The 16,931-nt window shown below is 45.3% G+C and overlaps 1 protein-coding gene across 15 annotated transcripts in view; it reads left to right on the forward strand.

The window, feature by feature from the left end:
* CAMK2D (calcium/calmodulin dependent protein kinase II delta) overlaps positions 1-16,931 on the forward strand; it is a 275,611-nt gene that overhangs the window by 122,072 nt on the left and 136,608 nt on the right. The window lies entirely within an intron of this gene.

Consider the following 16,931-nt stretch of genomic DNA (forward strand, 5'->3'; position numbering starts at 1 on the left):
TATCCCATTGGCTTTGTTAAAGGGGAGAGAAGGATCCAGAGGTCGAAGGAGGGCCCCTGTTCTGGGGCTTGCCTTCTGCCTAATCCTGGACAAAGGAGAGAGAGCTCCCAGATGGAGATCCTGGAGAAGAGCTAGGAAAGATTCCAGTTGAAAAGGCTGGGATGACTGGTCAACGCAAGGAACTTTGGAGGAGTGCTGGGAGAGATGGAAATCACCAGGACTGGAGATATTATATTGATTTAAGGACATTAATGTATCTTTGAATGACTGTGTGCATGATGAGATTTTCTGCTGGGGTTTTAGGGATTATTTTGCAGGTAGAGCTCATGCTAGCCTTATAAAAGCTGATGGTAAACTGTTGATGGACTTACTACAGAACATGGAGACCATCACCTCTGAAGAGCTGCATTCTCCGCTCAACAACTGTAACTTAAAATGAGTGAAATAACATAAATCTTAAGACTGTATCCTGTAAGAGTATTATTTGTGGAAGGACCAAGTATACACATACAAGTGCAAAGATAGAGTAATGCAACACGCTTGGCATCATTTGCAATCAGTGTTTTAAAGACCTTCAAATATTTGTTCCATTGCTGTCTATAATTTCAAGTGGTCACATCTGGTTTACAGCCTGCATTTATTGAGTTTCATTGGTAATTCCATGACTTATATGCTTGGTCCTTCCACAATAACATCACTAGGGACTGGATCTACAAAAGAACTCTGCTGCCTGAAATCTGCCAAAGTCCAGAATTATGATTCTCCTGATTAGGCATCATTGTTGGTTTCAGCCTAGTTTACTGTAGAACCAGCATCTGAAGTAACTTGCAATACATTCTCATATGTGCAAAGAGAATAAAACTTTCGTTAGCACATGTTGAAAAGCATTGAATGGCGTAGGACACTTGCAAGATGTGGAGAAAACTTTTCAGTACTAGGCAGTTTTTTCAAATCTGTCCCATAAGGTCAAAGTAAAGTAACACCTCGTGGCTATTCGGTAGTTTACATCAGGGACTGGCAGCCTTTTACAAAGGCGATCTCTATTTATAAGAATGAATGAATATTGATCAGACTTCAGCTGATGAAAGAAACAAAGACTTGTGGCAGAATACTTTAACTTTCCTGGACATTCCATTGCTGATCTCAAGATTGCCATTCTCAGGCAGCAACATTTTAAAAACCATTTTGAACATGGGCGATGCATGGGGGGCCCTTACCAATCTGAGATTCTTAGGGTGCTGAGAGAAGTGTTGGTGGTCCTTCTGGGTTTGCTGCTGGCACTTCTGGTGGGCAATCGGCTGCTGGGGGACCCCCTCCCACACATGGCCAGTCGGCGATCACCCACTGGTTCTCCCCAAGTATCAGGTACTATAGATTTTTATCCCATTACCTGGATTAGCTTTTGTGATCGCTTTGTTCCTACAGGTTCTTCTCTTTTTGCTTCCCCTCCTCCCACTCCCTTCCCTTCTTCTCCTTTCTCCCTTCCCACCTTTTGTATTCAAAACAGTCATTCTACTTTATACAGTGCTCTTTGCTGGTCTTTTCATGGTGTCTGATGAAGTGAGCTCAACAGCTTATCCTATATATGTTTTTTATTTATTCAGAGTATAAGGTGCATATCTACCCTGCCTTCTGCCTGAATTCAGACTAAGGGGACTTGTTGCATGGTAGTTTTGGGTGAGTCCTGGAGTTTTTAACCCCTGGATTGTCCATGCATTAACAACAGAAACGAATTTGAAGCACTCCTTAGGGGGCAAAAATTAAACCACTCCATGGCATGATTATCTCTAATCCATGCTCCCCAGTTGATTTTACACTAAGGTGTAGCCTGCTACTGAGATGTGAACACCCCACCCTCCTCCACTGGTCTGGGTCAGGTTCACTGCCCCCTTCTCCAACTTTCTTACTTGTGGCTGTCTGTTCTTGGGGAGCAGGCAGGGAAAGGGTAACCTGCCTGTTCAGCCCAGAGGACAGTGGCAGCTGGGCAGGCAAGTTAACCCTTCCTTGCCTGCTCCCCTGGGACAGACAGTGGAGGCAGCCACAAGTAAGAGGGAGGCATGGGGAGGAGCCCCAGGAGTGGGGGTCAAGGGAGAAGCCCAAGAGACAGATGGAAAATGAGGGAGTTTTAGGGGGATAACAGGGGGAAGCCCAGAATGTGAGGAAGGGGGGATGCTTATTTTTCCAACCTCCAGGCCCTTGCTGACCAAAACATGTGACTGTTCCAAACTCAAGCTAGCCCTAACACTAATTAACATTTGACCAGCTCACAGCATGTGTAACAAGTCCCTAGCCCAGTTAACTACCTCTCAAAAGATGCTTCTGGCCATAGCGAAAAATTTATTGACTTGATCTGATCTGTTGATAAAAGCTTCAGCCTGATGCACATTAAAAGTGCTAACAATCTTCATAAAACAAAAAGGGTATGTGACTATTCTTCATGCGTGAAAATGTCTGGTACCTTAACATACTTTAATCTCTGAAAAACTCTAGCAAGAAAGCAATAAGATGACAGTGTACAGTGTGTAGTATTTGCTACAGCTTGCTAACCTGATAATGTTGCAAATGTGATTCTAGAATATAGGTTTAGACTACTGGTTGGGGAACCTATTGGGGTGTGCGAAGCATGCCATATTCAATTCAGATTCAGCCTGATTTGGGAGACAGTGATTTGATTTGTTGATTCAGATCAGTGTCCCAATTCGATTCAGCTGAATCTGAATCTGAAGATTCAGTTCTGATTCAGAGAGTCAGCAATTCGGCTATAGACACCGCTTTAAATGTTTTTTTTTCTACATACCTCAAGATACCAGGCGCGGCTCATGAATGCTGAGATGGTGGGGCAGATGGAGCATCCCACAGGAGTGCGGGGGTGTCCACAAGGAGTGCATAGGGGACCCACACACTCCCTAGCTCAGCAATTGGCCACAGGGGGCGGGGGCCCCCCTAGGACCAAGAAGCACCAGTTGCCGGGGGGGAGGGAGGTCCCCCCATGCTTTGTGGTGGACCAGAAGGGTCTACTTCTGGGTCCACCACTGAGCGTGCTGGGGACCCCCCCATGATCCCATGGAATGTTCCATCCACCCAACCATGTCAGCATTCACAAGCCACCTAGTACCTTGAGGTATGTAGAAAAAACGTATCAAGCTGTCTATGTCCAAATAGTGGAATCTCTCCAAATTGATGTGGAGGGTTCTGATTCAATTCAGAGAGATTAAAGGGTCTCCAGATTTGATTCGAATTGGGAGATTCAGTTGACAAATTGGGCCAAATCTCTGCTGAATCAAATCAGCAATCAAAGCTTTGCACAGCCCTAGAAGGTATTATTCTTTTTTCTTTTTATACACACAGTTACACTTGGAATTGCATTAAAAGCATGCCCAGGTTAATGAATGAAATGTCAACAAGGGATGTGCCATTTCACGTAATCGTTACCTTTTCACCTTGTGCCTACATACATGATGCTTCCAATTTTGTGAAAGAATAAAAATTCTAGCAGAAATTTGGAAGGCAGAGAAATCCTCCTTTAATAATGAAAGCCACCTTTTAAGTTTCTGTTTCCTGGCCTTTATTCTTCTGACTTGTCTCCTGGTTTAGTAATTGCAGACAGCTCAAATCCTGCAGTGTTTTTGATTACTAATCTCGATTTCCTGGTATTTTTTTCTGGTATAAAACTGTGTTGGCACTCAAATCATTGTTTCTTTTTGTGATATCTTAGAACCCTGTGGTCTTCTTAATTAAGACATAGCCCTTACCTTTATCAGTTTTTTCTACCTTTTTATAAGGGGTAACTTATGCATAATAACCTAGTAACAGAACAAAACTTGTTGATACTTCATGTGAGATAAAAAAGGATCTTTTATTTTCATCCCTTTATTGGGAACATTAACTGAAAGCAGGCAATGCTATTTTAACATAGGTTTTCTAGATCATTAAATTTAGGCCCTTGTTACATGGTAATTTTGGGCAGCTCCTGAAGTTCTTAACCTATGGGTTTGTCTGTACATTCACATTTGAAAGTAGTTTTAACCACTTGTTAGGCAGGTCAAAGTTGTACCACTGCAGTGCAGGATTATGTCGGATCTGTGTTACCCAGCTTGTGTTTCACTAAGCTGTAGCCACTCTAGGCTACAACTTTGTGTAAACAGTGCACATACCCCCTCCTCCCATCCCCTGCTGGTCTAGTTCAGACCCACTGCCCCACCCTCCGCCCTCCTCCCCAGGAGCTCAGGTCCCCACTCGCTGCTTCCCTGCACTGTCAGTCCAGGGAGAGCAGGCAGGGAAGGGTTAATCTGGTGGCTGCTGTTGCTCTCTGGGAAGGCTTAGCCCAAAGAAGAGCAGCAGCCAGGCAGACAGGTTAACCCTTCCTTGCCTGCTCCCCTGGGACAGGAACCGGGGAGGAGAATGGGGGAACCCTGAAGACTGGAGGGGAGGGGAGTCCTAGGGCAGGGAGGAACCAGGGGAGTCCCAGGGTGCATAGGAAAAGCCCAGAATGGGAAAATAGAGGGATTATTACCTTTCAGTCCTCAAGGCCCCTGCTGGCCTGAAGTGTGACTGCTCCAAACTCAACCTAGCACTTGTACCACGCAACATTTGTGAAACTCACAGTGTAACATGTAACATGGCCTTTAATCTGTGTATCGTGCTACATTAAAAAAATCATTGAAAAAAAACACTAAGTTCATTTGCATGCAATCAATATTTTTTTCTTAACTGAAGTCCAAAAGACATTAACGTTTGAAATTTTTATTCCCCTCCTATTTCATACAATAGGAAAAAACCCCAACAAAATAAGACATCACCTAAATTATTTCATGCTGTATACAAGCAGTTCCTAGGAATATATTAGAACCATGGCTCTTTGGCATGACACTTCTAAAGTATGGAATTAAGGGAGCCATGAGATAGGGTTTTCCTTCCAGTTCTTAGCACCTACAACAGTTAGATGAGATGGTGGTGATTTTAAATATTTTAGACCCTTTTTGTTCTAGTAAATCAACATGTTGTTTTCTTGACACACAAAATGGACCTCTTCCTTGCAGTAATCTTAAAAATGTAATTTGTTTTCCTAGTTAACATTAAATGTCAGTGAAACAGCACAGAATAATGAAATTACAGTTTGATTTGCTGCTACAGAATAAGCTGGTTGTTAAATAGTAAAATAATAATTAAAAAAAATCAGATACTACAGTAGCTGCAGTGGTAGCTATCTATAAAATTAAATGCACTGTAATGAAATGAAGAGAAATAAGAGTACACAAGTGTGACCTGCTGGTTCATTAACAGAATATCATATTGCTCCTCTTTACCCAGGCTTTCACTTACAGTCTTCTTCATATGCTGATTCTTATTGTAATGTGTTTGATATCCTTTGTATTTACAGTTGCCAGTAAAAGGTGGAAAAGAGGAGGAGATTTTAGAGTGAAGGATTCAACCTCAGATGCTTTAGCTCCAGAAGCTGTTTTGGGGAAAATGGACTCAAAGTAGCTATGGTGTTTGCCTTCTGTTCATAGAATCATAGAAGTAGGGTCAGAAGGGACCTTGTAGATCTTCAAGTCCAACCCCCTGCCTGGGCAGGAGACAAAACTGGGCTGAAATGATCCCAGCTAGGTAGGCATCAAGCCTCCTCTTAAAGACCCCCAGGATAGGAGCCAGCACCACTTCTCTCGGAAGTTGGTTCCAGATCCTAGCTGTTATAGCAGCTCTGAGAAGAGTCAGAGAGAAAGTAATGAAAACAAGGAAAAATAATTCAGTTCTAAATACCTTGAACTGCTTACTGCTAATCAGTGTGCCCATCTACTCTCTATTTATTCCAGTATGTGCAGTACAGTAATATCTTTGTGCCAAATACGAATAAATACTTTCTTTTTCTGCCCCTACCCTACTTCAGTAGGAGCAAATTAAGGCTTTAAATTACATGCCTGAGGAAGCAGGGAGCAGGATTAGGGGAATGGAGTAGTTGAAGGAAAGGGAAGAGCCATCAGGCATTTTGAGCCTTTTTTGTAGTGAGAGGACCTGTGCACAATAGAACATCTTTTGTTGCATTCTGCATCTGAATATATATTAAATTATCTTCTATTCTTCCATATGGTGATTTATGGGCTACTGGAAGCCCTCTAGAAAAGAAAAAAGAAAACACCATCTTCTCAGCTCTCTAGATTTTGTCCTATTAGCTACAGCATCCCTGATGATCTCAACTGTGTTCTCAGTGGCTGCATCTACATGAGCAGCGGACTGTGCAGTTGTTACTGCGCCGTCATTGGGTTTTTTTCAGTCACTACTGCGCAATAACAATGAGCTACTATCCAACAGTGTCTCATGTAGATGCACCTAATGTGGTGCAGAAAGTGTTTCCTTAGGGTTTGCTGTCATCCATGCCCTGTTCTCCCATAAACTGGTGAACACCATTTGGTCATAGATACGTGATTATGCAGTATATTTGTCATAAACTAAACACCGTGTCCAAGGACAGACATTACACATAAACCAGTTTAAGCAATCAGAAACTGGTCTAAATCTGTAACAGAACAGATGTTCAGTGCACATAAACCAGTTTGAAAATGGCTGAAACCAGTTTGAGATAAACCTGATTGAATGTAGTATCAGACTTAACTGATTTGGGTCAAACCAGTTTATGCAGTATCTGTCCCAGACCTTTTGCTGGTTTAAGATAAACCAGACTCCCCACCATCCTGGCATGCTCCCTGGGCTGGGCGGGGCTCTCTGCTCCACAGCAGGGCTGGCCCCTCCCCTCTGCTCTCTGGCTGGAGCTCCATTAGAGGCTTGCAGGCATAGCAGGGTCTGCTGGCTTCCCTGTGCCCCCATCCCCCTCACCCCTCTCGCTTCTTAGGCAGAGATCCCTCCCTCCTCTCTCCCACAACACAGACCTAGCCAGCATATGGTATGCTAGCTAATGCTGTGTAAGGCAGATAGGGCAGTGTTCATTTAGGGCTTTTTAGAGCTAATCAGCAGCTCAGCTGGTAACATCCCTGCATACCTTCTTTTGGAAAAAGCTGTTTAAGAAGAGCTTGAACTCATGAGCTCGGCTTTGTTTTCTGGTGGGGTGCTAAATGCTGATAACAGGGCTGATAAATACTCTGTTATCAAGAAAGGAGAAGGACCCCTCCCTACTCACAGCGTCCTGCCAAGGCCTGGCCACACCCCCCTCAGCTGAGCTCTGTGCAAGGCAAAGAAGGGCTGCTCTAGCATCCCCTGGCTTCTAGCCAGAGCCACTGCAGGCATGTGTTGGCATTTTTTCAGTCGAGAGGGGATGTCTGAGCAGTTGCAAAGTGATGTAGCCTAGCCAGGGTAGACAAACCTGCAAAGATTGAATCAATTCAGGTTCTGGCTTCTTGAATGTCTGTCCCTAGCCCAGAGGCTTTGCTCTGCTCCAGGTAACCTACTTGGCTAAGTACAGACCATCAAAAAAGCCTGAGGCTGAATCAGTTCAGTTTTCGTGGATTAGTGTAAGCTGTGTAAATTGAACTGATTAGCAAATGAACAGACATTTACTTTTGATTCTGGCAATGTAGCTACATGCCTACAGTAGCCCAGACCAGAAGCTGTGGGGGGTGCTAAAGCACACCTCTCTGCTGGGCTTGAACGACAGGTTGGGCAAAGGCTAGCGCACCCATCCTGGGAGGGAGGGGGGTTTGCAGAGGAGGTGCAAAGCATCTTGGCATGTTTAGGGATTGTGAGATAACTTGACTCTAGAGGGGATATTGGACAGAAGTTCAATAAACTGATTTAAGGCCTTGTAGCTACTTACTAGACATGCTTTAAATTTGGAAACCTTTTTCACATTTCTCTCTCCATATTCTACATAGCTTTTTTTTCTTTTTCATAAAGCCAGTGAAAAGAATACCTAGTGATTTTAAATGTAAACTAGAATAAGGGAGAGAACCATGAGGTAGAATTTATATATCTATCTTAAAGAGGTTGGTGCAGTTGCTTGAGGTCAGTAGACTATGAAAGCTGTTGCACTTTTGTTATTTGATTTATCATTCTGTTTTGATTTTGTTATCATTTGTTATTTGATTTATCATTCTGTTTACTTGCTTGTTGCTCTTTTAAAAAGAAAAAAAATCATACCAATAATTGCATTGTAGATTTTAGAATAGGAATGTTAGATTAATATTAATGTCATACTTTTTAAAAATATAATAAATGACTCCTTTAGATTTGGAACCTTGTGTGGAGCTTTATTTGAATACTTTGTTTATAATGGACCTATAGCCATGTGTACATACTCATAGACACCACAACTTCCAGCAAAACCACAAATATGTAATTTTCTTCTGGACTCTTTACCCCAAAAACACGGGTTTCTATTATTTGATCTCATAGGTTTCATGGACATTTGAGCTGGAAGGGACCCTGGAGGATCAAGTCCAGCCCCCTGCCTCGGGGCAGGAAGTCAACAGGGATCATAGGATCCCAGCAAGATAAGCAGCCAAATTTCTCTTGAAGGCATTCAGAGTGGGTGCTTGAACTGCCTCCAACGACAATCTATTCCAAAACTTGGGGGCTCAGACAGTGAAGAAGTTCTTTCTTATGTCCAGCCTGAAGCAGTCGTGGCGGAGTTTGTGACTGTTCGATCTTGTCATCTCTTGGGGCGCTCTGGTGAACAGACGTTCCCCCAGATCCTGATGAGCACCCCTGATAAATTTATAGGTGGCTACCAGGTCACCCCTGACCCTGCGCTTTTCCAGGCTGAAGAGCCCCATGGCTCTCAGCCTCTCCTCATAAGGTCTGTTTTCCTGACCTCTGATCATGCACGTGGCTCTCCTCTGCACCCTTTCAAGCTTCTTCACATCCTTTTTGAATTGCGGAACCCAAAACTGGATGCAGTACTTCAGCTGTGGCCTTACCAAGGCCGAGTACAACAGGAGAATAACGTCCCAGGATTTACTTGAGAAGCATCTATGGATGCAAGCCAGTGTTTTGCTAGCTTTACTAGCCGCAGCATCACACTGAAGGCTCATGTTCATCTTGTGGTCAATCATGACCCCCAAGTCCCTTTCATCTGTAGTGCTAACCAGCGTAGCACTGCCGAGCCTATAAGCATGCTGCAGGCTTTTCCTCCCAAGGTGGAGAACCTTGCATTTTTCAGTGTTAAATACCATCAGGTATTTTGTCCACCCATTTCCTGAGCCTGTGAAGGTTAGCCTGGATTGCCCTCCTGTCCTCAGGTGTGGATACTTTACCCCAGAGTTTGGTGTCATTGGCAAACTAGGCCTGTCCGCTTCTGACACCAATGTCCACATCATTGATGAAGATGTTAAATAGTATAGGCCCTAGGACAGAGCCTGGGGGGACCCCACTGGTCACAGCACACCAAGACGATTGGCTCCCATCGACCACCACCCTCTGGATCGTACCGCGGAGCCAATTCCCCAGCCAGTGGATCATGGTGAGGTCAAGGCCTCAGTTAGCCATTTTAGTTGACAGGTGATCGTGGGATACCAGATAAAAGTCTTTTTTGATGTCAAGATGGACAACGTCGATCTCTTCCCCCGTGTCCAGGTGGTAAGTCACCTGGTCAGAAATGGAAATGAGATTGTTCAGGCAAGGCCTGCCCGCAACAAACCCATGCTGGGTATCCCTCAGGATATTTCCTTCAGCTAGTTTGTTAAGGATCGGCTCTTTGATAATCTTTTCAAGGACCTTCCCCAGGATAGAAGTCAGGCTGATGGGACTGTAATTAGCCAGATCTACTTTCCTCCTTTTCTTGAAGATAGGCACAATATTGGCCCTCTTCCCATCATCGGGCACTTCACCAGAGCGCCAAGAGCTCTCGAAGATCCGTGCCAGGGGCTGAGCTATGATGCTCGCCAGCTCCCTGAGTACCCTTGGGTGTAACCCATCAGGGCCAGCTGACTTGCAGGTATCTAGCCTGTCACGGTGTTCCTTCACAAGGTCAGCTTTGGAGGGCAAGGAATCTCCCTCACTTGGGCTTCCCTGACACACAGTGGGGAGGGTCATCCCATGGGAGTGGTGAAATACTGATGCAAAGTACCCATTTAGCAAGTTTGCTTTTTCCTGGGCGTCGGTTGCCCCATCTGATTTACCAGGGGTCCAATGTTGCCCTTGCTTTTCCTCCGGCTCCCCACATGTCTAAAAAAGGACTTTTTATTTTCCTTGATATTTGTAGCTAGCTGGAGTTCCATCACAGCCTTAGCTTTCCTGATTTGCTCTCTGCAGGTCCAGACCAGAGCAGACTATTCCTCCTTAGTGGCGGTTCCAGTACTTCATCCTTTGTAGGTCTTCCTTTTAAGACATAGGAGGTCTGCCAGTTCCTTGGAGATCCAAGGAGGCTGCTTTATCATCTAAAGGGGGATTTCATCTTTCAACTAAGTGAAGGCAAAGGCATATCCTTTTAAAGCACAAGGTCTTACTACTCTTCCCTTCACAGTATATGGAGTTACATTGACAACCTCAATGTCAGTATATCTGCACCAACTGCAGATTAGTGTCCACCTGTTAGTGAAATATAAACCCTAGATGCTTTTCCTGGAGCTTCCATGAAGCAGATGTGTAGTGTCGCTGGTAGGTATTGTAAGGTTTTTGGGGACCTCTTCGTGGGTGCCCTGCCTCCCAGCGATGTCAGGGTGAAACCCTATTCTGGTGCCACCTAGGTGATCTGGGTGCTTCCCCTTTTTCTTGTCTTCCACGTCTTCAGTGTTATTAGTTGGGGAGGTGGTTCCCTGTTGGGGCCTAGAGGTGTCTTGGCCATGGGGTTGTCTTCGTGGGGCTCTAAACCTCCCCTTGCCACGCCTTTGGCCTGGTTTGATGCTGCTCCCTGCAGATCTTCCCTACACTGGCCGCCTTGCCAGAGCTGGATCTTCTGGGCTGTGAACCTTCAGGGGGCCACCCCTGGTTTTTGGGGTGGTTTTTTCCTCTTCAAGAAAAATAAAGTTGCCCCTTCTGGGGTCATCCACAACTCAACAGAAAATGCTGGCACCTGCCGGTGGAGCTTCTGAGCCTACTTTTCTCTCTCTCTGTTTCAGGGCTCCTTTCTCCCCCTTCCTAGGGGCTTGTTTGTCTTCTCCCCTTTAATGGGTAGGGGTATTAGGACCTCCCCTGTGCCCCATCCCTACCAGTTCCTCCAGTGTCCCCACCCTGGAGCCCAGCTGACCTGGGGTCCTGTCGCCTTGGTCCCTCCTGCCGGCATCACTCTTCTCCCCTTTCCTGGGGCTCATGGTTCCCCATGCTCTGCCCCCTCCAGAGCCGTCCAAGGATGATAACGGGCTTGAGGGTCTGCCCTCAGTCCCAGTTCCAGGGCTCCTAGTCAGAGCCTTGCAGTTCCCAAGCAGCGTCCTGTCTGATCACTGCTGTCTATCAGGGCTCCTTGGCTCTTACCGACCCCCCAAGCCTGCCTCGCTGGTCTCCTGGTGGATGGCTGCCGCCTCCTCTGAGAAGCTGGGGCTGGAGCTGGATCCAGCGTCTCCAAGCTGGTGTTCCACATCTCTCTCCCCTGCTCCTACCCAGCTGTTTCTCTGGCCGCTTTTTTAGCAGCCCGCGCTGCTCGGAGGCCATATCCCTGGCTTTCCCCAGTACACAGGCTCAGGCAGCTGCGAAACTGCCAAGCCTGCATCTGTGCCAGCATCTGTGCTCTGGTCTCCTCCCTGCTGCTGCCCATCTTGACTCCTACGGTGAGTGCCGCGGTGCTTTGGTTAGGGGTGGGGGTCTCCTGTCTCCCCTCTCACATGCAGTATAGCAGCTACTGCAGTTATATAGAACTTTTGAATAGAACTGGCACAGCTAGAGGCAGGGTAGATTTGTACCTTATAAACTAACTGAAGAGACAGACACAGGACTCTGTGTGTGTGTGTGTGTGTGTGTGTGTGTGTGTGTGTGTGTGTGTGTGTGTGTGTAAAATATATCTAGCTATCTAGACATACTTTGTATGTGTGTGTATAACACACACACACACTTTGGTTATTCTATGGCCCCTGGCAGATGGGTAGTTAAAGGTCAGATAGTATCTGATGTGCAATCCCCACAATTGCACTTCTTCCTGCTATGCTACAGGTGCCTGGCAGGAGGTGGGATTGAGTATCAGTTCCAATTATTCCTTATTGCACATGCAGAGGAAGCCCAGGATCTTGATCCTGAGGTTCCTCAGCACTGGCAAGTAGCAAGCTCCTGCAGCGGGGAGCCAGGATCAGCTGATGTCTCAGCCTTGGGGTGCATCAGATCCCTTCACCCCAGCACCACCCGGAAGGCTGGGAGTCCCAATCTACCGCTGCTCCCAGCCAAAGGGTTGTATTGGAGTCAAGGGCTCTGATCCACCACTGTGGCTGGGATCAGCAGCTAATTGCAGCTTCTAGCCTTGGGCCATTCACAGCCTTGACTCTGATGGGCCCCAGAAGCAGCAAGCAGGTGATCGGCATTCTCAGGCTCCATAACACATGGGAGTCAAGGTCTCCCGTGTGCTGTAGATGCTCAGCCAGGCCACGCATTCAATTATGGCATGGTAGGAACCAGCCAGAAAGTTATTACGCAGATTTTTGCAATAATTTTTTGGCTAATTCCTTGCTTTATCATGCCATTAATTGCATTACCATGTGGCCTCATAACTACTTCAGACGTAATTAACTGACTAATCCCATTTTAAATGTAATGTGCACCAGGGGCCTATAAGGTGCAAATCTACATGCCTTTTACTTGACTTCAGATTAATGTGGCTAACTAACACAGCTCATTGACACACATCATATATTTACTGAATTGTTTTCTACTATTTCTATCCCCTTCCCTGTTTCCCACTTCTACACCCCCCAAGAAAGCTCTTACAGTACTTAAAAGATAATGAAGTGTTCCCCTTTAGCTTACAAGTAGAGGGAAGAAGGATCTGAGTTGTATTACCATACATGTAAATGTGGCTTCCTGGAGAGTGTGATGGTGAAGAGAAAGTAAATAGGGATTTATTATATGCTATTGCTCACAACATAAGAGCTCAATGGGTCACAAAATGAAAATAGTAGATAGTAAGTTTAAAACTAACAAAAGCAAGTTCTATTTCACATGGCCTGTAATTAAGGTGTGTAACTCATTGCAACAAAACATTGCAGATGTTGACAGTTTAGCCAGATTTTAAAAAGGATTGGACAAGTTATTGGAGGAAAGGTGCATCAGTAGCTATTGAGCATGGGAGTTAAGGTACAACCTGTGAATCAGAACTTCCTAAATCTTATATGCTAGAGGCTGCATGTGAGAGAGGAGCAGTAGAGAAAACTGGCCATGCCCTGTCTACATACAGGTGTTTGGGGAGGTTAGGGTTGAGAAATATTTGTAGTTCTTCCCAGGGAGGATGATACAGACCCTTGAAACCTTATGTGTGGAAATTCTAGGTTCTACATTAAATTACATAGAGTCTTTGTTGATCATCTCTTGCTTTCTGCCTGTGGTGGGAATAACACTAGATTGTTTGTGAAAGGTTAAGATTACCTGTAATGAACAAATAATTAATGGCATTAGTTCCTTTAAATGCAGAATATAACAGCTATTACAGGGTGTTGTTTTGTGTGTTCTAAATTACAAAAGAGAACAATACATTTTCTACATCTGCCATTGTTCATAATAGATATTTGTGTGAGATGCCGCAAACAATAATGCATCAATGATTTCTTGCTGATAAAATGCGTTGTCTGTAAAACATGTTCAGTGTCATCCTTACAATAAAAAGATGTGAGCAGCTACATCATTTTTACTTGTTTTACTTAGTGCCATCCATTTTTTGCTAATCAGTGAAAAGGAGATAAAAGCAGTAAAATGAAGCCTTGTGATGCTCTTATTTGTTTTCTTGTAAGTGGTATTATCTTGAATGATCAAATATTATGATATTAATTCTTACTGGAAGTGCAATTTGATTAGAATTAGCAGAGAACTCCCTTTCGCTTTTGCTTTTGCTTCTTTGAGCACTGATATCTTTCTCTTAGGCTGCCTCTCCCAGAGTGCAAATAAATAAATAAGAAAAATTTACAAGGGACTCCTGTGTGTTAGGTACCAGCCAAGGAAATGCTGGCTACTCATTACAATGAAGGGACATATACAAATTTGTGAGCACAGCTCAGTACTTTTACCATTATGACACTAGAAAATATTTTAGGAGTGTACATTTCAACTCTACTTTTTCCTTCTTTCACTTCTAAAAGGATTAGGAAATCAATTGCATTATGAAACGACTTACATAAAGAAAAGTAAGCTTCTGTTTCATTTCCCTAAAGAATTTTGTTTTTCTTCTTGGACTTGCATAAGACCGTAACATAAGCAAAATAATCCTGCTCTTTTTTCTTTGACTTCCAACTCTACTGTGCCCTGGGTTTTTGAACACAAGTATCCCCAAACCATGTAATTGTCAGTAGCAATTTTCTGCATAGATAACTCATACTTTAGTGGTAATTTTATCTCCATCCAACATAGTAAATTATAATCCACTGCCTTTTCCTTATTTTGAAAACCTAATTGTGCTTATATGAGGGCAAATGGTTTCAGGGCAAAGTTGTTGAGAGAAATTTCATTTCTGCATTTACAGGATGGCGCTTTGAGATGCATCCTGGTTCCTGAGTGCTGTAGAACTGTTCATGTCCCTGTCTTGGCCCAGTATCTAGACATGAATGTCAGTACCTGTAACTTAATAATGCTGGATAATTCTTCACTCCATTTGGCATCCTGGAGTTTAGATTAGCATAGAGTAGCACAGGCAACATACGGCCCACGGGCTGCCATGCGGCTAACCAAGGCATTTTCTGTGGCCTGCGGTGCTGCAACGGGAAACGGAAGTAAACACAGTTTACTTTCATTCCCGCCTCTTGTCCCTCCAGCCCCTCAGCAGCTTCCTAATGGCTGCTGAAGGGCTGGGGAAGGGACAAGGTTCCCACACGCACAGTGTCAGCTTGACGTTGCCGACGCGGTGCATGTGGGAAGAGGAGTTCAGACCTGGTCCACCTCCTCCTGTCCCCAGCACCATGTGTGGAAGCCACTGTGTCCCGGCCCGAGCGACCCGCAGGTGAGAGGCAGCCCGGCTTGGCCACCCGGCCCCGTGTCACAGGCCGAGGTGGAGTGGCATGGGTAGGTGCTGCCTCCCACCGGGCTATTGGCATTGGCCGTGCCATGCGGGGCGGCCCTGGGCTTGGGCAGAGCCTGCACTCACTGCACCCTGAGGTGCCTCCCGGCTCTGGCTCCAGCTTTCTCCAGCCCGGTGTGGTGCGGCAATGTGGACCCACGGAGGCGGCACGGAGGCCAGGCTCACCCTCATCATCTGCCTCTGCTGCCTCCGCAGGTAGGGCCGGGGTCGGGGCGGGAAGACGGTGCCTCCCCTTGGGCTGGGCCAGTGACTGTGGGCTCCCAGCATGTGTGTGTGTGTGGGGGGGGGTCCCTGCCTTTCATAGTGCTGACTTAGTGTCCCTCACTGCTCTGACCTCCAGACCCCAGTGCCCCAGTGTGTGGGGCATGGGGGGGCCCCAAGTAGCCCCTGGCAGGCTGGAACTCTGCCAGCCCACAAGAGAAAAGCCAGTTATATGTTTTTCTCCTTTAAAGGAGAACCCACTTTTAAAGTTTGCTCGTGACCCTTTCATATATTCTTGAGACCTTCATTGGTGCCAGAGGTCACGTGACATCACTTCCTGATGTGATACCACTTCCTGTGAGGTCTCTGAATATGGCTCGCCGGCCCATTGGGTGATAAAAAGTTTGTGACCCGGCCCCACATTCAAAAAGGTTGGACACCCCTGGAGTAGCATCTGGAACATGGGCAGTTCTAAGCAGGAATCTCCTTCTTCCAGTAACATGTTTGCTCTTCAAAAGATTTTTTTTGAACCTAAGTATGGAAGTATTTCCTTCATCACAGGGTAGTTAATTTTAAATCACTCATTTATTCTGTAGTTCTAATGCAATCAGCTATCTTTGTCCAAGGCTGCTGATTTACTGCATGAAACCAGGAGTAGCTGATTTGAAAAATGGGTGCCACAAGTGGCATGGGAAGCCTCTGCACAGCATGCAGGAGATCAGGAAAGGGACAGGCAGCACAGTGGTTAAATAGGCCAGGAGAAATAAACCGAAGCAGAAAATTGGGCAGCGAACACAGGGAAGGAATCAGAAAAGCAGATTGGGAAGGAGAAGGGGATCAGATTGTCTTTTAGGGAAGGTACATGATTAATTTGTGGCATGCCTGACACAAACTAAACAATGACACCTGCTTTACAGGCAAACTGATTGTACTTTTTGTGTTAAGTCTCCCATGAGTTATACCTTAGTGGTGTCTTATTTAAAAACAAAGATGATTGTTTTCCTGTTGAAATAAATGTTTATTTGCTGTCCCAAATAGGATAGATGTGGGCACTGAAGTCTTTACTTGTGCAAAGGATACTTATGGACCATGCTAGCACAAGCTACCCTGCTTCATGCCTTGTCATCGTGCTGGATGCTTTTGGAGTATTTTCTTTTATCCTGTTGCTGCCTTCCTTATGTTAGGCAGCCTACTCTTGTTCTCCTGTTCTACTTCAAGTGTCTTCTGACTTCCTTGGGTTAGGTCAACTGATGGCTGAGGCTCTAAGTCTCCTTGATCCTGTCCAGTGTCCTGCTTGCTGCAGTTCCCTTTGGTTTTGTTCACATAGCTATCCTGAGCCTACTGCTGCTTTAAATGACCTGTGTCATAGTGCAGTTCAGACAATTGCTATTGCCTTCTGTGGATACCTGATGGCTGGGCTTATTGCCTTTGTGTTGCAGCCACAGATTCCTGGCTCCTTTTTTAAAGGCTGCCTGCTTATCTTGGCATTCTCTTAAGTGCTTCAGTGTAGTTTTCATTTTATTTCCACTCTACTACAACAGACTACACACAGGGGAAGGCAGATTCTTTGTGCTCTGACCTATCCATCTCTGCAGGGTCTATTACCTGGAAGAAATATTATGATGATCCAGCATTGCCAGGT

The sequence above is a fragment of the Crocodylus siamensis genome, chromosome 2 (genome assembly GCF_052110815.1).
Source record: "Crocodylus siamensis isolate JL-2025a chromosome 2, ASM5211081v1, whole genome shotgun sequence".
Lineage (NCBI taxonomy): Eukaryota > Metazoa > Chordata > Crocodylia > Crocodylidae > Crocodylus > Crocodylus siamensis.